Below are 22998 nucleotides of genomic sequence, written 5' to 3'. Positions count from 1 at the left end.
AGATTGGATGGTGCCTGCCCACACTGAGGGCAGATCTTCCCCACTCATTCGGCCAACTCACACACCAATCTCCTCTAGAAACACACTCACAGACACGCCCAGAAATAATGCTTTACCATCTAACTAGGTATCCTTTAATCCAGTTAAGTTGACACCTGAAATTAACCATCACACCTGGGAACTTGTTATGAATTCAAATTCTCAGGCTCTGCCTCAGACAGACTGAATTGGGAACTCTAGGGATTGGCTCAGCTGCCTCTTTTAACAAGCCCTCCAGGGGATTCTGATGCACACTCAAGTGTGAGAGTCATTGGGTTAAAAGTGAATGGGAAATCATGGGCAGGAAAAGAGGCCTCCCTCCACATTTCTAGAGAAATGCTTGTTAGTATGAACACACACACACATGCACACACACACATACCCTCCGGTATTTGATTTACCCAATGTAAGAATTTAAGTCAAACTTCAGAGCACTACTTTCAAATATACACACACACACACACACATATATAAATATGTGTATATAAATATGTATGTGTATATATATATATATATGAGTTATGCAAGAGGCTTGCATTTTATAATAGCGAAACAACAGACCTTAGTCTGTGTTGTCATTGTCATCTTAGCCATCTCTCTCCCTTTGCTCCCAATTATCCTATCTACGTAGCCTTTCCTCATCTTCCCTTTACCACCTAAATTTATTTCCCTTTTACACTTTTCTCAGACTCTCTCCCCCTCACTTTTCCTATTTTCAACTTTTAACCTTGCTTTGACCGAAATAAAAGTAGCTAGTCATGTGAAAATTGAACTCCCAAACTAAGGAATAGAGGAAGAGAAACATGAACAAACGCCTGTTAAAACTTCACTGTTTGGACTCCAGGAAGGTAGAGTTTAGCTGGTGTCCTTCATCATTATAAAGTGTAAAAGGTAGTTATCTGTTGGGGAATAATTTAAAAACAATTGCTAAAGTATGTAATATTTGCATGTCATTTTGTTTTCTGTTAGGGAGTATAGCCTCAGAACTTAGTCATCTCATTGGTTTTAGTGCTGTTTGGCGTGCTGTGTATTCTTTCTTTGCGCCCAGATATATTTTCTTTTTTAAAATTGTTAATACACATCCAGTAGAAAAAAATTAAAAGAAATGAGATATTACTTTGTTAAATGTTCTCTGAAATATCCTTATTGCTTTAAAACTATAAGGGTTGTTCTCTCAGGAGAAACCTATTTCAGAATAATTATCTTTGTATTGGAGTGAGATAATCTATTGTGAAACTGAAATCTCATTGGAGGTTCAAACTCAGAAAACCAAATAATAAATATATTTGCCTTTTTTGATCCTTGGTCAGTGATATAATTTTAAGGTTAAATCTTCCTTAAAAACATGCACAGTATGCAAAGTTTTTTTTAGCGGAATTTTTATTTTTAGTTTATAATGAAATGTATTTTAAATTCTTGGAGAAAAAAACACATTGGGGGAAAAAAGAGGGTAGTTATATTTTTTAATATGATTTTATAAACTTACTTGCATGTTTTGATTTTTTTCTTTGTGAATTGAGTGGAAAATATTATTTGTAATTTTAAAGAAACAGCATGATCAATTCAGAATTTACATCTCAAACTCCAGTGAAGTAAACTACTTTTCCATAATTTTTTTTGGCTCTGAAGGCTGAGGAGGCAACATCTACTGACAGTCACTGTATTGTTTGTTAGTTTCAAACTAGGTACACACTGAGAGAGTGGAGTCGGGCCAGTACTCCAGCAGGCTTAGGATACAAGGAAGAGTTTGTGAAGGCTCACACTCAATCTGTAATAAAACTTGTGGCAGGTTAACATACTTCTCAGCTCTTGATACATTTCTTACACAGAAATTACAGACTGGCTGAATTGACTATTGCTAAGAAACATGCTTCTAGGTAAGTAACATAACTTACAAATGGTTCATTTATTCTGAAGTGATAGGAAATATATTTGTAGGTATACTTGGCTTTTGTTGTAGTTTCCAGAGTTGTACAGATTCATACAGTGCTGGGCACTGCTGTGATTAGTATCATAGTTTTAAGTGATAAGGTTTTGCAATTTGGAACAATTTTGGAAGTGTGTATATAAGTTAAGGAATCAGTCATGATTAGCATTTGACCTGTACTTTTTTCCTTTCATTAAGATGAGCATAACATTTTAGGGTTTAATCAGTAGTTATTATAGACAATAGAGTCTTCCTGATCTAAATCCTAACATGGATTTTTATTTAAATAAATATTAGATTTCTATATGTTATTTAGATGCTCTGATGTGTCTTCTAAGAAGTGCTGGTTCTACATTATTATTTTATTAATATTTAAAATGAATGGAAATGCCTAGATTGTTAGCTTTAAAATTAAAGTTTCAAGTAATGGAACATTGAAAAGGTGAAGTATGAATATGCTGCATATTTTACTAATATTCACAGTTATATGTTATAAAATGTAAAATATTTTTAAATATAACATTTGGATGCATTAGTCTTAATAGAAATCTGACAAAGCTTTGCAGAGGAAATCTGATATAAGAAGTTTTCTCTCTTTATAGAAGAGCATAATTAAATAAGAATTTCATTGGAAGCTACATAAATATTTTAAAAATTCTTAATTGATAAAATGCTTCATTTACTATCAAGTTAATATTGTAAAACACTGGCTGAATTTTGTGGCTTGGATTATTTAGAAAACAAGCATTTTTCTAATAGAATATATCGGAAGTACACAACGAGTTGAGTAATTTTCCAGTTAATAAAGGCTAGACAAATTTCTGAAATCTCTAGAAAATTAGGTGAAAATATCTTTTATTGGAATGGTTATACTTTGACCAGTTGTACAAAGTACTTCACATGTGAGAACAATTTCAGTCTTTATTTTAAAGTTATTAAGAATATCATTATTTAGAGATGTTTGATAACCCACTTGGGATATAGTAAACATCACTATGTTAATAGCTTAAATTATGTTTTTACTTTGTTGCCAATGAGTATAAATAATTTAAATATTAGGTCAATCTGCACAGAGAAAGCCCATAATTGATGATGCATTTTGGGATCGATTTTTGTCGTAATTTCAAGCCTAATATTCTCCTTGGTAACAGTGTACTATAAGTGAAGAAAACCACTGGCCTAGGAATTAGGAGACCCAGCTTTTGATCCTGGCTCCTCAACGCTGCTCCTAACCGTTGAGTTACCTCCTCTATAAAATGGTTTTTCAAAGTTTTTCTTTATTTTTGCTATTCCACTTCTGCCCTCTTAGTTTCTATTACCCTGTCATGTTGGAGACAGTATATGCACGTAGAAAATACACTGGAAAGTTTAAGCAAGGGCCATCCTTTCACATAGGAGCCCCCTTCAGGTCACATGGTTCAATGCCATTGTGACCAATGTAAGATTTAGGAGAATGGTCTCAGCCTCTGTAAAGTGCACCTCCAATTATGTGTAGCAGCCACCATTTTATTTAACATTTACCAAAGTTTAGACACATGCATATGTTTCATGACCCTCAAACTCAGGAAATTCTAACCAATACCCACTTTGAAGATTTTTTTTTTTAAGTCACCCTGCAGTTGAAATCCCCTATATAGTAGTTTCCCACAAACAAAATTTCCAAATATTTTCATACCATATCCCTGACCTCTCCATTTGTCCAAAACTCCCTTCATTTGATTGAAAATTAACCCTTTGCAGACCTGGGTTTTTCCATCATTTCACTGTAGTTGAAGTGACCAAGATGAGTTTAAGGTGACAGGAGTTTGAATCCCTTCTTCTCCACTTCCAAGTGTTTTCAGGAAATTGCCTGTCCTTTCTGCACTCATTTCCTTCAATATTGAAGATTTCTGTAAGGATTAAATAGATAATGTTTATAAAGTGTCAAGTGTAGCACTTTAGCCTTTAAGTTGGCAATCGATAGATGATGGACAATCACTGTCTTATTAAATTCTTAATCAGTGATTTTTATTTGGACTCACCACACTTTCTAGGATTGCTGAACATGTATGGATATTATGAAGTTATTTACTTCAGTATTCCAATAAGATGAGTGAGTTCTTTTCCTGTGTAAATTTACAGTCAACCAGAGCTAACATAACCCTAAATTATAGTCTTGGGCTATAATTACTTCAATGGTTAAGACTATTTTGGCCTCTGGCAGTAAAAAGTTATATTTTACAGTGCATATGAAAGAAGTATTTGTGAATTCATCTGTCTTCTATTCATACCTGGGATAAAATGAGCCATGGTGTAGAGCAGTTTCTTTGGAACATTACATAAACTTACTTATTCTTGGCTGCATAGCAGTTGGGAATATACAAATACGTCTGAAAGGAACCAAACAGCAAATTCTTCACAGACAGGAAACCTAATATTTACACAATAATCAATAGGATGATGGTCACTAATGTGGCTCATGACTATGTTTTCTTGTTCCTCATGAATGGAAGCTAGCATCTTTTTTTAAAGGACTTACTTATGTTAATATGTTCAAAAGGGCTAGACTGAAGCACGACTGTGACAGGCATTTTGACACCAGAGGCTCTCTGTTCATCCCCTTTTTCCTGCTCTAGTGTGGAGCATCCTCATATTCTCCTTCTTTCTCTAATCAAATTGGCTTTCTGATCTGTTCACACTGAGATAGAAATAGCTTAGAGTGGTTCATCAACATATTCTATGTATTTGCATTTCAACACACTGAAAAACTTTCAGGTAAAAATCTAAAGCCCCTATCTCATGCAATCATGAGCAATAACCAGAGGGTTGGGAGGTTTGGGAGAAACACAGGTACACCCTCTAGATCATCCATTCTCATTGCCTCCAAGGTGTAAAAATTTGTTCCAGGGAGCAAAAAACCTTACTCTTCTTATGTATAAAGCACAGATATGCTACATAAACAGACATATGGTATATATGTAGTATTAAAATTTCATGGGAGGCAATTAAAAAAAAGTCTAAGAAGGTTCCTTAGGGGGGCAATAATGAAAAAAAAAAGGTTGAGAAACTGCTCTAGAGGAGGGTGTCAAAGTGCTCAATAGGTCTGTAGAGTATGAATTTTTACTGAATTGTTTCTAAGTGCTTTCAGTATGAAGTAACTTATGCCTGCTTTAATACTTATATTTGAGACCACTATTTATGTCCTAATAAGTCAAATATGATCATCTGTTGTGCCATTGCTCTTTTAAGTTATAAAAGGAAATAAAAAGGAAAGACTTGAGAATAAGATGTACTTGGATTTGAATCCCAGCTCCACCTCTCATTTGTTCTGTGACCCTGGGCAATCGCTTACCCTCTTTAAGCTTCAATTTTCTTGTTTTCAGTTTACCTGGGGATCGTAATATCCACGTGGTGAAATTCCAGTATCATAAGGATTAATCAAAATAGCGTACATAAAACTTTCTACACATTGCCTGGTACATAATAAGTGCATGTTAATTAGCTATAATTTTACATGTTGTGCCTTTTTTGTCAATTACTGGCTTTAAAAATTATTATAGAAAAAGAAATTTAGATTTTTGAGATAAAAGTATTATTGTCCATGAAGGACAGAGGTCTCTCTAGGACAAATAATATTACTCATAAAAAGAAAGATACATTTCTAGTATTCTTTTAAAAGGTAACCACACCTATTGACATAAATCGAAAACAGAATAAAATACAAATTAAACTTTTAACTCTCTAGATTTAATGTAATCTCTCTGTTAAATATCAAATGATTGTCCTGACAGATCTGTTGAAATATGTTTTCTTTAGATTCTACATTGCACTTAGCTGTAAAAGCATTGTTTTATTTCCTCTAGTACCATGAGAAATTAGTATCATTTGGAATTCACATGTTTGTGACATCAGTTTTGCCTAGAATGTTATCATTCTCTCTTGCCTTTTCAGCTTATCTTCTTTTTTGGCAATTTATCTCTTCAACAATATTTCCACCTTTCTGTGATAGAAGTCATTTGATAACGAATAAACCAAAGAGTAGTGTTCTCCATGCCAGAGTATGGCTTTGTAATTCCTGGCTTCACAGAAAACACAAGAGTTTGAGAAGTAGAGTTAAGGGAATGCTATACATAGGCAACCCATTTATCCAGTAGAAATAGCCCACAAGTAGTAGAATTCAGAAAGTACCAGTGATACAATTATTTAAGACTCTTCCTAGCTTTCCAGGGAGCTGAGGAAATAGTTTCCCAGCATAGACAAACATTACATTTCAAAAGCATATGAGAAATCAAAGAGCCTCATTTGGAATAAAATATATTGGCCCAGTTCTGTCTCCATATGCTTTAAAAATCATATTCCAAGAGGACTTTGAAGAGGTATTGACTTTAAAATGCCATTAGGCTGAAAAGTTGGGTTAAGAATACATGCATACTAAATGACATCCTAAAAGTTCTGGTGCACAATAGGGATTCTCTAATCCACATAGAATTGTCTGAAGTCTACTTACTGCCATTCCAGTGAAAGAATCTGAGAGTTTTCAAGGTAGTAGGAGGCAGATGTTTTAGCAGAAATGAAATGGTAAGATTTGAAATAGAACTCCTCTGAGGACTGACCAATGAAATAATTTCCCCAAACCTGGAAATCTAAAAGTGTCCTTCTCAAGAGGTTAGAAAAATCTTCCCATACTTGAACTTGGAACCACAGCATCATGAAGAGTTAATATGGTATCAGTTATTCCTATTTATTTTAGTTAAGACAGGCAAAGTGACTTAATCAAGATGTCACATGTAGGAAAGTTGGAATTAGAACACAATCTTCTTTCCATCCATTTACAGAGCTTTTCCTCTATTCCACGTAGGGTGGACAAAGAGCCATGACTCAGGTGACAGGCTCCTATCCCCCTGTGGTGGAAAATCATGAATGCCCCCTTGAATCTATTTGCACGTCTGTCACCAAATCCAAGGTTCTCCCTCCTTTGTAATCTATTCAAAAATTAGTTGCACAAGACCCATGAACTTTCTGTCTTAAATCTGTTTTTACTTCTGCTTACCCTTGTGCATTTCCATTTCTTTCTACAGAAAAGTTTCAAAATAATTTGGAGAACCATTGCCAAGTATTTTTCATTCTTTTAGAAAGATTAAGGTGGCCTTAGCTAATGTGGAGAAGGCACTGACGAGTCTGAATTTTTTCACTAGCTGGGGTACTGTTGAACGGGAACACTTGTCACTGCTGGTCACATATTGTCTTTGTTTTTCCATTCCTTACAACTCTCTTAAACCTTTCAGGGTACTGTAATGTGATAGGAAGAAATGGAGATGGTTTGGTTTGATGATTGATTTGTTCCTGCTGTACTAGTTCCAAAGTCTCATACAAAGTGCAAGAGCCTGACTGTATTCTATCGTGTATCAGTCAGAGTTCTGAATAAACACTGAAGGCATAATAGTTCAGATTTTCAATGAGAATTTAATGAAGGACTTATTTGAAGAGATGTGGGCAGGTTTAGGGGAGTCAACAACAGGTGTCAAGGTACCTATTGACCAACTATAAGCTCCCCCATTTCTAAAGGGGAAGGAGAGGTAATGGAGGTGTCTAAGTCTATTTAGAAGTGAAAGTGAAGGCTAGAAAGGGGGATGACTCAACAAAAGCTTTTATCATAGGGAGCTGCCACTGCCAGAATGCAGGCAAGGAGAGAAACCATAGAAATACCCCAACTTCTCTCTGCTTCTGTCCTTTCAGTTGATGGTGCCTCCCATTGGCTGAACCCAACCTGAAGCCACCAGTTTGCAGTGCAGAGGAGTAGAGGGCCCCTCCCCCACACCTAGCACCCAGAATGAGCAAAGAGTAGAGAAAGGATCTGGGAGCAGAAAACAACCAGCACACATGGTATCTTGAAGTCATCCCAAAACATCTTCCCCACCCAGTGTTTAATTTGAACAATAATTAATGGAAATGTTTCTTTAGTGCATCACCTTATTCTCTGTTTCCTTTAGTGTTCTAGACATAGTTTGGCTTTTTAAAATGTTTTATTTTAACTCAGGATCCTTAATGCCAATGTTAATTGTTGTGCTGTACAGCTTCAGTGCATAGGATCTAGTTAGTGAGGGAACTCTGCTTGCTCATTAAAAAAAATGGTCCCAACTTGTGCTTTTGCATCTTGACATGACTTGGGGGGTCTTCTGGTGTTCTGTGGCATCAGCAGGCATGTGTTACAGCCGTCCACTGGCCTGTCTGTAGCATCTCCAGCTTCTAGTCCTGAATTTAACTGTTTTCATTCTTCGATGCATTTAGAAAAGAGATAATCATTACTTTAGTCACTTGCTCAACAGTTTTTTATTTAGGTCTATTATGGATTAGACACTATGTTAGGTAGACCCTGAAGATATCAAAGTGAGCAAAGTAGAAAATGTTTCTGTCCTTAAGCAGTTTACGTCTCAAAACATTTTTCTCAACAAAGGCTTTAAGACCTCAGGGACTCTTAAGAATCCCCAATCTTCTGATGCCTTTGGGGGGTGGGGATGGAACATTTTCTGGTACTTTGTTCAATTCTGAATACTTGAGGTTACCAAAGAAATAGATGAAGTATGTACAGTAATCTATTTAGAGTCATTGTTGTTCATTTATTCAGAAAGTGATTTCTGAGCATCTACTATGGGTTTGTATATATATGGATTGAGAAATCAATAAGATATTAATGTTCAGGGCACTGCTCATCTAGTTGGGAAACAGATATGCAAATATCTACAATGGCAAGGTATCAAAAGCTATGGGACTAGCAAGTGATTTCGTTGTTTGCATGAGGGTGACTATGAGAGCTGCAGTAATAACCATAATGCCCAATTTCCTGGCTGCTCAGGCAGGCAGTTTAAACACTCACTGTTAGTAATGTGTGCTTTTATTTAATAGGAGTCCTGAAAGTGCCCACTTGTAAAAGCAGGGTTTCCCAGAATCCATTGGCACAAACTGTTCAACTCTTTGAAGTAAACATGAAACAGTTCCAAGCACAGTATTAACACTGTTTGGGATAAACTATATGACTCTGAATTAGGGAGCTCAGTAAAAGCTATGGTTTTAGAGATTACCGTGCATGTACTTTTAGTACTGTAGTCCCACACTCTAGAAAGATACACACTGAAACTATGAAAAATGAAACCACATAATCATGAAGAAGTTGTCCTAATAGTAGTTGGCATTATTTACATATCTTAACGGTCATTACTATGGACTCTTTATAGCTACTTAGGAAGTCATAGCCCTTGTCATGTTTCCAAATCTATACCTTAAAATGGTTTTTCTAGACAGAGTTTTCTAATCCTCTGACATATTGAAAAGGAAGCTCAACAGTCCGGTTTTTTAATCTAACTAACACTGAAAATTTTCTCTGGTAACACAGATTTGATATGCCCAATGAGGCTCTTTCTATTTCTAAATGATAGAAACATGCCTAGGAAAAGTACTTTTCATCTCTTCCTGATTCTCTTTTCCTTTACTTTTTGGAGAAGCAGTGTCCCTTAACAATAAGAGAAACCAATATTAGCCATTTTCCATTGGAAGATTTTCCAATCTTCTTTAGGTACATTGTAATATTCATAGTGACTGTGTTCACACCTTTGCTCTGCCTTTGTTAACACCGGCTCATTCACGTGTACCATGCCAATGGGTTAGCACTCAAAGACCAAGTAGACCCCCCACAAGGCAACATTCAGATTCTCCTTTATTCTTTTAAAGAAATATATTTAGAAGTTCTCATAAAATATAGTCTCAGGGACTATCTTATTGGAATTTTGTTTTCATTTTTATTTTTTTATTTGTGGCAAAATAGGTTGAGTATTTATGTGATACATAAGTACTGCATGTTTGTGGAGCTGGGAAACAATATAAACTTCTTTTTATACAGTATGTTAGCTATATTTTAAAATATTGTGCTTGATGTATTTTCTTAAAAAGGTCTCCAGACACCTTTTTAAGTAAGTAACCTCTAAATATAAAGCAGTGTGTCCAGTTATTACTTTAAAAAGTTCAAAAATGTCTTATTTTCCTCTTGTTTCCAGATTCTTTGGACACTTAGTATATTTATTTTATCAACCTTTTTTTTTCAGATTAACCATTAAATGTATTGCTTTACATTTATAGATCCTTCATCTAAAAACAAATTATTGAACATATTGTTTCAAAATGTAACTTACTCACTGTTGATAAATAAGTTTATCCTATGTTAGTTAACTAACTTTGAAGGCAACCTGTATAATCTGACCCTTTTACCAGATTTTCCTCAAATGGTAAAATCTTGGGAGAAAACATGCACTTTGAAGACATTGAACTTAGAATTATTTAAACAATTATATGTCTCTCTCCTATATTATGCAGTTAAAGTAACGTATGTTTTTTCATCTTTGGGTAATGCCAATGGCAAAGGGAGAATCAAAAGGCATTGTTTCCAAATGTTTGCCATTTTGATGCTGAAAATAACTGTTAGGCTATTTTGCCTTAATCAATTCTTACCTTGTGTCAGGGTATGACTGTATCAATTGTCTAGTGGATTTAATGCCTCTTAGCTGTCTAGCAAGACAGGGAAAGGTTTAGCTATCAGCCAGACAAGTCTTGTGCAGTGACACATCGATTCAAAGAAAATTCATAATGTTGTATAGATAACCACAAAAGACTTTTGTGTCTTTGTTTTTTACCTCCCTACCTCATTGGTTTGCTTTTATTTTACTTCTGTTAAAGGCAATGAAATATCCACCCTATGAAGAATAAACGTGAATTACTGATATAAACAAATGACTGAAGAAGGCACAGTGCTACTCTCAAAATGACAGCTTGTTACAGGATTTCTCTTTCAACATTAAAACTCCACAGTCTTTGCACCAAGCTCAAGCATATTACTCTTTTGGCACTTAGCAGTATCTATTACTTGGGCTTTCATTTGTCTTTAAGCATCCCTTATCTTGAATAATATATATGTCTCTTTCTCTCATATATACCTATTTTGTAATTTTCTTTGAATATCTAAACGCTATGGTATCAAAGAAATATTCTCCATAGACCAGTGTCCTAAACATGGAACTTTTATATAATGGAGCAAAATATAAATCAGAATTTATTTCCTTTTCTCATATTTCAAACATGCTCCTCCCCTCCCAGAACATACACATACACACAATTTTTCAAGGTGAAATCTCTCACTCTACTCATTTAGTCTCTAGAATCTTCATAGAAGGGAACGTTTTTACCTTGAGTGTAGAATGTAATATTACATTCATGACAATAAACACAGGTCTTCTATGCCTGAGGAAAAAAAAATGTTAAAATCATATATTTGTGAAATGGCTATGTATGTAAGCTACTGGCTCATGCATTTATTCAACAATATATAACTATTCCCTATAAGACCCAGCTAAGCACTGGGTCTTCAATGGTGATATTTCTTTTCTCTTAGCCTAGCAAAGTAGATAGCAGGAAAAGAAAGGATACCAATGTTGAGAAATGTAAATAGATTGTAATTATGTTCTTAAAATTTATTTTGTACTGATTTTATTTTGTTAAGCTGAATGTTACATTTTTTTCAAACTAAAACAAAACATAATATGATAGAACTTAAGAATATGATAAAGTTTGTAATGAAAAGCAAAACTTTTCTGTTCTCTCCCTCAATCCCCTAATCCTCATTCTCCCAAATAAACTATCTAATAGATTTTCTGCTTTGTTTCAGAGTAAAACAAAATGAAACAAAAAACTAAAACAAAACACAGATAAACACACACACACACACACTATATATATATATATATATATATATATATATATATATGTTAGCTACACACAAATAGTATCATGTAATATATTCTCTACCTGATATTTTTACTTAGTGCTATATCTGATATCGTATAGCTTTTTCCATAGTAGGACTTATATTTACTTCATTTTTTAAAGATAATTTTTAAATCTAAAAACTATCTCAAACTTACAGGAAATTTGCATTATAGTACCAAGAACTCTTTCTTTTCTGAGTGAGTTGCACTATTATCCTGGAGCAATGTGGTATGGATTTTCTATAAACAAGACAATCTCCTACACAACTACAATACAGTCATCAAAACTGGGAAATTAACGTAGTCCTACATCTAATCCTCAGATCCCATTCAGGTTTTGGCAGTTGTCCCAATCATATGACTTATAGTTAAAGGATCAGTTTCAGAATAACTCATTGCGTTTTACTGTCATGTCTACTTAGTGTTCTTTAGTATGAAATAGTTCATCAGTATTTTGTTTGTTTTGTTTTGTGTCATTTGAATTTTCATGATCTTGACTCTTGTGAAGATTCCAGGCCAATTTGAATTTTCCGATGTTTCCTCTTGATTGACTTCCGGTTGTACATCTTTGGTAGGAATGTCATGGAAATGACCTTATATTCCTCGCATTGTATCCCATCAGGTCTCAGGTCATTTTAGTTTTTCCAGTTACTGATACTGTTCACTTTGATCTCTTGATAAAGTTGGTGTTTGTCAGGCTTTTCTACCATAAAGTTCCTCTTTTCCCCTTTTATGATTAATAAGCATTTTGTGGGGAGTTATTTTCCTTTTATTCATTTATTTGTATCCCTATGGGTCATGGTTTTCTATTTTATTCAATGAATTACAGTCCCTTAGTATATCATTTATTTTGTTGTGCAAATTCTCCTAAATTAGGCCAGAGGGAGCTCCATCAAGCTGGCTTCTGTGTCCTTTTGACTCAGGAGGCTTGTCATTTTTCGAGCACTTCCTTTCACTCTGCTATAACATGACATTTCAGGCTCATTTTGTCCTTTCCTTACCCCAGCCCTGGTTTCAGCCTTCTCAAAAGAGTCCTGGTTGTTTGTAGTGGAGAGTAGTATTTGGAAACCAAGGCTGAGTATTAGGTGTGCTCATTGATTTTGGGGACACTGCTGTTCTCAAGCCCTCTAGTGGGCAGTCTTAGGAAGCATAGCCATGTCTGCACATGCACACACACACACCTACGCACAGGTACATCTACGTATTTCTGTGTCAGTATACGTTGAAAACCATGAGTTTACCACCAATCCAACACCACAGAGTGTACTCTTTTCTCCTTCTTCCTACTTATAACTCACTTCTCCAACAGTGAGAAACTGGCTTTCATAATCCTTAATATATTTACATATTTGATCAGTTCTGTGTGTAACTATCTCCCACTGCCACCTTTCCCCCACATAGATGCCCCCTCATCCCAACTGAGCTCTGACACACCTCATGGGGTGGCCAGCAACCACCCCTCCCCCAACCTGCCATATGGAAGCCCTATGCCCCAACACCCCCCTGCAAGCTGAGCCCCACGCCCCAGCATGGATACCCTCCTCAGCCCACTGAGGCTGCAGCACTTGGTGCCAGGCTGCCATGTGTGAAACCTTCATCATCCTACTGAGGTTCTACCTCCTGATGCTGGGCAATCCTCTGCCACAGATGTCTTGCTCAACCTGTTCTGTTCTGATATCCTGCTCTGAGTCACCAAGGAGGTTCCACCCCCACTCTGACACAGACTCTAAGTTGCTCTGTCCCATTTAAAAACCTTAGAAAGGAATTACTCAAGAAAGTGAATTCTTAAAAAATCACTATCTGTCAGTATCTTAACTTGAATAACTATAGAGGAGGAATAAACAACATGATCACTAAATGTTTCAAATAGTAATGTAGCTTAGACCACCTCACCTCTCTTTTCTGAGTCTCTCTCTGTTCCCCAGATGTGATTATTGATGCTATTAGCACGTTTTGGCTTTTTCATGTAGGTGATCCTTAACTTATGAGCCTTAAATGAGTACTCTGTTGACCCGAACATCCTTTTTTTTTTCCCCCAAACCTCCCAGTCACATACCTGCTCTTTTTTTTTTTTTATTTTCTGTCCCTGGTGTAGTTAGTATTGAGGACTCACTTCAACAACCCAGCTGCTAAAACACAAGACTTGCCCTCTGTGAACACCAATTGCTGATTTGGAGCTCAGCAATCTCCTAGGCCAACTCAGGACTCAGCAGTATGGCAGGGAGCTCTACACAGCTCTGAGTAGCTCTAGGCTGGATACCTGAGGTTGGACATAGCATGGCTTGGTTACAAGATTAAAGGAGCTTCGAGGCTCAGGGAACTTGTGGGTTCCAGGCTAGTACAGGGCCAACTTTAGCCACATTAGGGTTAATTAGATTCTTTTGTGCTAACTACAAAATCCAGGCAATTTTCTCTGGGGAATGTTCCGGACTGTATTAGAAATTTGCAGCTGTTAAATGTTCTATTCACATATAAATAAGATGTGGTGTGGGAGGTTTGTACTGCTGGACTCTAGTGAGAGTTTGTGTCAGCCTGACCTGGAGGGCAGGCAGTCTGTTTCTGTCTAAAAGTCAAAGCTGTGACATCTGACACTGATAACTAGAAATAATGTTTGTACGAAATTGTAATCCCTCGAATTTTGTAGCTCCTATGTTACAACTTTGTGCTTTTATCTATGATTACATATTAAATAGTATATAAACTTATTTTTGCAATAGTTCTTTGAAATCTTCTCCCTCAAAGGAGGACATTCCTTGCCATTCTAAACAAGCTCAAAACCACATACCTACTAACCTGATTGCAATCTGTTTATCTGTGATATTTAAACTAGGAGCACATTTTTGTAATATATTCACTTTACAAACTGTAGACTGTGATTTTAACTGGGCATATTTGAGTATCTTTTATTACTCCTAATATACTGCCAAGCCCATAGGCTCAAATGGTCTTAGGGTGTCACAAGGATCAAGTCAGAAAGGTTTATTTTGGGGACCTGGGATGAGGACTTGGCTGTCAGCAGGAGCTCATCTATTTCTTCATTTATTCAGTGGGCATTTATTGAGCACCTCTTGTGGTCAACATACTGTTAAGCATGTAACAGGATACAGAGTTGAATATGACATCAGGTTTAGGTTTTTAAAAGATGACTCTGGCAGCATTGTGGAGGATGGAACACAAGAAGAGTAGACAAAGGCAGAGAGCAGGCCAGAAGCCAGTGCAGTATTCAGAGGGAAGATGCCGACATGAAGTGGGGCAGTGGGATGGAAAGGAGGGAACAGATCAGTCCCAATGGGGTTCTTAAACTTCCCCGGGTTATGAGCCACTTTAATCATCAGGAGTAGAAAGTAGTTATAAATACCAGCTATGATCACATGACAGTTACAGAAACCAGAACTATAATTGTCTTCTGTATTTCCTCCTTATTTTGTTAAGAATATGTCTGTGTATAGATATACATATATTAAGCAAATATGATTTTGTTCCTCTTATTCCTTTATCATGTAATGTAAGAGTTATATTGATGTATCAGTATGTAAGTATTATTAATTTTATATTATAGTATTTAAGTCAAGGAGTATCAGGAGAAGAGTAAACATCACCTAAAGGTTTGACCCCCCCTGCTGGGGAAGAGGCTAATGCATTTTCAGTTCTACATTGGATAATTACATCATATTAGGTGGAGTTGTTACTTTGTTATTGTTTTACTTGGAGATTAAGTATGGTTTAAGGAGATGTGTATGGGTGCCAAGTTGACAAGGGGTGGAATTGTGATGGTTAATTTTAGATGTCAACGTGACTGGATAAATGAATACCTAGAAGCCTGGTAAAGAATTATTTTTTGGTGTGTCTGTAAGTGTGTTTCCAGAGAAGAGTAGCATGGGAGTCTGAGTGGACAAGATGGGGAAGATCTGCCCTCAATATGGTCATCATGTAATCTTCTGGGGCCCAGTCAGAACAAAAACAGAGAAAAGGGGAATGGGTTGCTTTATCTGCTGGGGTTAAGATACTCTTCATCTCTTCTCTTTGCACAACAAAACTCCAGGCTCCCCAGACTTTGAACTCCAGAACTTACCTTGGGTTCTCAGGAGCCTCCTTGGTTTCTCAGGCCTTCTGCATAGGACTGAGGATTACACCATTGGCTTCCCTGCTTCTGAGGGCTTAAGATTTGGACTGAGCCATACTATGAGCATCACAGGGTCTGCAGCTTGCAGACAGCCTGCCGTGAGACTTCTCAGCCTCTGTAGTCACATAAGCTAATTCCCCATAATAAATTCCCTATCATATACCTATGTATATGTCTGTGTATCTGTCTTTCTATCTATCTATCTGTCTGTCTATCTATCATCTATCATTTATCTATCTATCTATCTATCTATCTATCTATCTATCTATCTATCTATCTATCTATCTATCTATCTATCTAATCTTGTTGGTTCTGTCTCTCTAGGGAACCCTGACTAATATAATTTTAAACACCCTAGATAGGACAGATCTAAAAGCAACGATTTTTAGGAAAACAAATAGAGAGGAATTATAGTGTAAGATGAAGTCCATGAGTAATGAGCAGATTTATTTAATCAGGTGATGGGCTTAGACTTTCTTCATTTTTTTATTTTAGTCTAATATCCCAATCCTATCATGCATAATCCAGGAAATAATGGGAATAAAAAGTTGCCAAAATATCTTCAGAAAAGTCAGCATCTTGATTTGAATTTCATAATGAAAGTAAATCTTTCACCAGAAGTTGTTTGAAATTGAGATAGAAATCTCTCTTGAATTAAGTTTTAAAAGACTCGTGATTTACAGGATATAGTGTTAAGGTCAGTAGGGGTTGGGGCGTCCCTTAACAATAGGACAAAAAGAACCTTTCTTGTTACATCTATTTTTGGTAAATATTGGGCTTTAATAACTTAGATGCGTGCTTTGCACAGTGTCTGTATGCATGTATTTTATAGTCTCACTGTGAGTTATGTGATAGGACCTAACTGGTAGGGTTGTTCTGAGGTTTAAATGAGATAACTGGATATAAGTCTTGGCACAGAGGCTGAAGATAGCAATGACTCAGTGTAACTTAACTGCTATCATTACCTTCATCAAATGCTAGCAGCACTGACAAAAAAAATTTCACAATATCTAGGACAGAGATGATAGAATGGACTATATCTACTTTCCTATAGTTAGAAGCAGAACTGGAAGCAAACTCCAGGATTTCAGCTTCTATATTATTTTCATAAGACTTGCAGTTCTCAAATATGACTAAGATTATGTATCATCAGAAGAAATAGTTGGGGGGTTGTTTTGTTTATATGTGTTGAATCTTCTCAAAGAATCAAATTAAGTAAGCAGGTTGAGAGTGGTGTTCAGGATTTTAAATATTTTTAATATATATAAAGACAACTTCTATTGAGTATATTTTGTGAACTAACATTGTGCTATTGTTTTTTTCCTTTTCTTTTTCTTTTTAAATTAACATAAAATAAAATGAACTCTTTTTTTTGTTTATTCGAGGAGTTTTAACACATATGGATTCATGTAATTTCCACCACAATCACAACTAGAACAATTCTATCACCCTAAAAACATCTTTTGCACTGCACTCTCATAGTCACACTCTCTTTCCAAGCTATCCCTTGGCAACCACTGAGCTGTTGTACATCCTGTAGCCTTTTCCAGAATGTTACATAAATAGAATTATGTAATATGCTACCTTTTGAAACTGGCCTCTTTCACTCAACATAAAGTTCTTGAGATTCATCCTTATTTTTGCATGTAGTCTACTCCTTTTTATTTCTGAGTAGTACTTCATTCCTTTGGATACCACAACGGAATTTGATGAGTGGTAGTTTTCTAAACGTCAGTAGCAATGCGGAGTTTGAAATTACATCAGTGAATTTTCATGCTAGGTTACATTAAATGCATTAGTTTGTCTGCACTTTCAATGAATCTTTTAACTATGCATGATTCTGTAACTTCTTGCTTTAGTCATTTGAAGAATATTGGTTTCCTGAAATATGCAGATCCTCTAAATGTTGCTACATTTTCCTATATCAAGAAATTGCATTCATTGATATCACCATCAATTTCATCAGAAAAGTCTGTGATGAATGCTAGTTTTTCAAAACCTTAGTTTTTACCTGAAAGCTTGAATTTTATAATTGGAAAAAAAAATGCTGTTTCCCTTAAAGTGAAAGATTCACTTCATTATTTTTAGGAAAATATCTGCCAAGTAGCCAAATCTTAATAACCATAGTTTGTCTGCTTGTCACTCTTTTAAGTGAAAATGGTGTTCCATAAAAAAAGTGGCTAGTTCAGCTCACAACTCAAACAATCACTCGGGATTTTTTCTTGAGTCAGTCATGGATACTTTAGTATTCTGCAGAGATACTTTATGCATCTTTCCCATTTTGGCATACAGAATATTCAAAAGGTGTTTACTGAAGTGTTGAGATTTAATAAAATTAATCATTTTTACTATTTTATTTATACATTAAAAAAAAATCTGAGTATACCGTGGTGAAGACAAGGACAGCCAGTAGCTTGGTACCTCTGCCTTTACTCGTCCTAAAACACCAGCAGTTTTACACACCATTACTTTTGTACCATCAGTGCATAATGTCAACACAGTGAAAGAAGGAAATAAAGTCTTAGTGTTATTATGAGAACAATTTTGATTTTTCACACTGTCTTTTTTATTTTTATTTTTTTATCGAAACAATTGAATATGCACATTTTGGGGGCACAAAGTTGACTAACAATACTTCTGTACAATAGATAATGATCAAATCAGAATAATTAGCATATTCATCATTATAAAATATACTTATTCTTTCAGGACCCTGAAAGAATACACTTGGAGAATTACTAAATTATGCTTCATGTTGGTTTAAAGAATAATAACTAAGATCAATATGGAATATAAGTCTTATGAGAAAAAAAGAATTGAGTTGTTTAGGCATGAGAAGACATGAATGATGAAGTGGCTTCATTCATGTCTTCAGGTATATGGGTTAGTTGAAGATCAGTTCTGCACGTTTGGGGATGTAAAAGAAACTAAGGGAAGAAAGAACACTATTGACTGTTAGAAGGGTTAGAGTTCTAACAGTTCACATAGTTATGTGTCTTATACCCTAGAGATCTTCAGAACAGTATCCTATTTACTCTCTTAAAACATTTACTATTTCAAATGGCTAAAGGTAGAAAACAAAATCGAATGATTTCTTAAGGTTCCTCCAAGTTCCAATATCATGATTTTGTGGTCTAGGGATGTGTGGCTTATAACGTCTCTAAAGATAGTTGTCTTTGTTTCAGATGTTTTGTTTTAGACCATTGCTTTCAATATCTCTGAAAACTCAGTTTTACCCTAAAGTGATCTTAGTTTTGTATGGTTTCTCAGAACTTCTTCCAAGATGCTGTCCTGAATGACTTGCAGGTTAGAATTGAATCAGACTTTGAAATAGTGCTGCTAAGGAACAACGTGTCATTCATACATGTGCTAAGGATAAATGCAGGCAGATAGATAATAACCAAGAGTTATGCATTCTTTTGACCTTCATTGAAAGCATCTCAGGGTATGAGGTCCTCTGATCACTGTCTACACTGTGGCTCTTGGGATGAAAGGCTTTATTTAGCCTTTATTTGTCTCACAAACTACAAGGGTTGAATAACTTTGCTTTGATTGATAAGATTTCCCTACAGGGACAAGTAGGGAGTAAATTGATTTTTTGAGCCTTCTCCACCTTTGAATTTGGGGATTATATGATAGAATGAAAAGTATCAGAAATAGACGCTGAATGTTTGGAGACCACAAAAGTTCAATTTTGCTGTGTATATATGTAACATAATGCTTTTAGGGGAGAAAATCTAAATCATATGTTATACTTACAAAATGGTAACTTTCAAGAGTTTCTTTCTGCTTCGAAAAAAGTCCTACGATTTATCCTCTATAGTTACAAGCTGAGGTACAACTGCTAACAAAAGTTAAATTTCATTAGGAAAAAATCTGCCAGAAATCATCAAAGTCTTGGAAATGAAACTGTAAATGCACCTTAGCCTGAAAAAGAGACTTAGAGAAGTAATTTCTATTCCAGTTGTTCTGCCACTAGAAAAATATAACTGCATGTGGAAGATCTAAAAAGTGAGGGGTATGACACTGATGTGGCAATAACGGGACTGATTTAAACGATTAGGATGTTGTTTCCTCCCAAAACAAAGGAATATGGTTGAAGATTATAAAATTTTGTAACGTATGGATAGAACTGAACACACCTGACCCCTGAGAAGTAACACAAAGGAAAACTTTTGGAGTTCTAAAGAGGGGAAAGAAATATAACAAAAAGAATCAATTTTTCTTACAGTAGTCACATTGTGGAAATCATTGCCACAGTAGGTAGTACAAACCTTTATAAAAAAAAAACAGATTCAAAGAGGATTTAGAAAAATTTGTGGTTAATAGAGCCATAAAAAAAAATGTACAGGAAGATAGCTCTCATTTTGAGAGAGAAAATGCATTCATAACTTTAAAACTAGAAATCAGGGAATTTTGGACCAAATAATCTGTAAGTGTGACATAAGGTGGTGGTTATCATACCATTGTGTTCACAAAGGGAAAGCTCAAAATTTAAACTTCAGTCAGCCTAACATTAAAATATGTTATTTAAAAATTTTTCCTAGTTCTATTTTTTTCTCAGTTAAACAAGTATAACACCAGATAAGACAAGTTCACTTGGTCCATTCCACTGCTCTTCTTAATCTGTTTCAGAGAGATGATTGTCTTCTTACATCCATCATCTCCCCAGCAATACATTCTTCCAACTGAGCAACTTGCTGATCACTTTTTTCAAATTGAACCTAAATACCTCCCATTGTAATTTCTCTCTTTTTATTTTGATCCTATCAAACTGTAAGAATGGTACAAGAAACCCCCATATACCTCCTTACCTAACTTACTAAATATTAATTTTTTCACACTTGCATTAGCTCTCTTATTCTCTGAAGTCTATTGATGTTGATTTATGTTTTACATCTTTATGTTCATATATTTATATGTTGTTAATATATATAAACTCATGCTGAACCACTTGAGAATTATTAAAGATATCAAGATATGTCACCCCTAAATGCTTCAACATGTATATCCTAAGAACCAGAACATTCTCTGCAAAATGTCTGAGAGTACTGATAGAGTAGTATTGATAGAGTACAATTACATAACACACAGCCTGCTCGTATTTCCCCAATTGTCCCAATAATGTTAAGTAATTTTCTTCTGTTTTCAATCTAGGATTAAATCCAGGATTACACATCATGTTTAACTGTTGTATCTCTTTAGTCCCCTTTAATCTAAACAGTTCTACAGCTTTTGTTGTTGCTGCTGCTGCTGTTCTACATAGCACTGGTGTTTTTTAAAAGTCCAGGCTATTAGTTTTGCAGAAATGTCCTTCATTTTAGATTTTATTGTTTCCTCATGACTAGATTTAGATTAAGCACTTTTGGCAGGATATCTGCATAGGTAATGCTGCACCCTTCTCAGTGTCCTTCTCAGGGAAAACAGATGTCAACATGTTCCATTATTGGCGATGTTGAGGTAAAGGTATTGTCTGCATGATTTCTTCATCGTAAAGAAACTTTTTTCCTTTTCAATTAAAATGTAATCTGCACAGTGATACTCTGTGATTGTGTGAATGTTCTGTTTTCCAAATTTTTCACCTAGTGTTTTGGCATCCATTAATGATTATTGCCTGAATTGGTTATTACCGTGTGGTAGTAAAATTTCAATTTTCAATTTCTATCATTACTTTTATATTTATTAGTTGATTTGCCTTGCTTTTCCTTCTCTTCCCTCTCTCCCTAAAAATAATTTGACTCATTATGTGCTTAGGGATACATTTTTTCTTTTATTTCCATTTTTTTAACGTGATAATTTTATTTTTTTTTCAGCTTTAATAAAGTATAATTGATGAATAAAAATTACATATATTTACAGTGTACAATATGATGTTGTGATATATATACACATTGCAAAATGATTCAATCAAGCTAATTAACATATCCATCAACTCACATACTTATTTTTTTGGTGACAACATTTACGATCTACTCTCAGCAATTTTCAAATATATAAAATACATTATTATTAACTATAATCACTACACTGTAAAATAGATCTCTGGAACTCCTTCCCATCTAAGTAAAACTTTGTACCTTTGACCACTTTTTCAATTCAATATTATTATAATCTATTTCTGTCATCGTTCATTTTGATGTTCAAGTTGCACCAAATTTGATCATCAGTGGGAGCCCTTCCAAGTGGGCTTGTTTCTTTTTGATGTGTCCTTACCAGTTTGAGCACATTCTCTATGGCACATCCAGATATACATCCAGATATTTCTAACTTGTACTTCCCTGATCCAAGTGGCCTGATTCCTTTTAGTAGGGAATGATATTCAGAAACACAGATCTAGGAACTAGGTTTGTTCATTGCTACTGGACTGTAATTGCTTCTAGGCCCTTTCAGTGGCTACTAGAATACACACACACACACACACACACACACACACACACAAATAACAGTACACATGTAACACTGTTGTAGCTGCATGGTACTATACTGCTACTCTGCTACCATCAACTTCATTTCAGCATCACAGGGGCCTTCCCTCCTTCCCTCATTCCATATTTGCATTTCCCTTCTCCCAAGTGAGAATCATGGTACACCATAATATCAACATATTTACTTATCTCCTCAGCCCTACAATGCACACAAAATAGTTTCAGAGCTGCTACACCAATACCACTGCCACCAACAAACTTACTGAGTCAGATTCAAAAATTCCCACAATTCTTTTTTGTCCTTAGATAATATGTTTCTCTCTATATAGTCAGTATATTTAAAAAATATATAGTGAGAGATTAATTCTTTTTTTTCTTTTTCTTCTCTTATCAGTTTGATATAGGCTTAGGGGTTTTTTGATGTTTTAATCTGATTTTATATGAGATCTAAGGTCTTAAATTTTTAAGTGTACAAGACAGTACTGTTAATTATAGGCACACTGTTGTACAGTGTATCTCTTGAACTTATTCATCTTGCATAATTGAAACATTCTCATATCTGTTTTTTAATATAATCTATAAAAATTTATTATACAATATTGTTGGCCTTGTCTGTTTTTGAGTATGCAACAAAATGCTGCTTATAAATACTAAGTAACCTAAGTGTTTCATTCCTAACAATATGAAAATCCAGTC

General features: G+C 35.2%; 1 protein-coding gene across 2 annotated transcripts in view; it reads left to right on the top strand.

The window, feature by feature from the left end:
• Positions 1–22998, top strand: part of ZNF385B (zinc finger protein 385B) — a 295165-nt gene that overhangs the window by 102263 nt on the left and 169904 nt on the right. The window lies entirely within an intron of this gene.

The sequence above is a fragment of the Cynocephalus volans genome, chromosome 1, assembly GCF_027409185.1.
Source record: "Cynocephalus volans isolate mCynVol1 chromosome 1, mCynVol1.pri, whole genome shotgun sequence".
NCBI lineage: Eukaryota > Metazoa > Chordata > Mammalia > Dermoptera > Cynocephalidae > Cynocephalus > Cynocephalus volans.
This window is presented reverse-complemented; position numbering and strand designations above follow the sequence as displayed.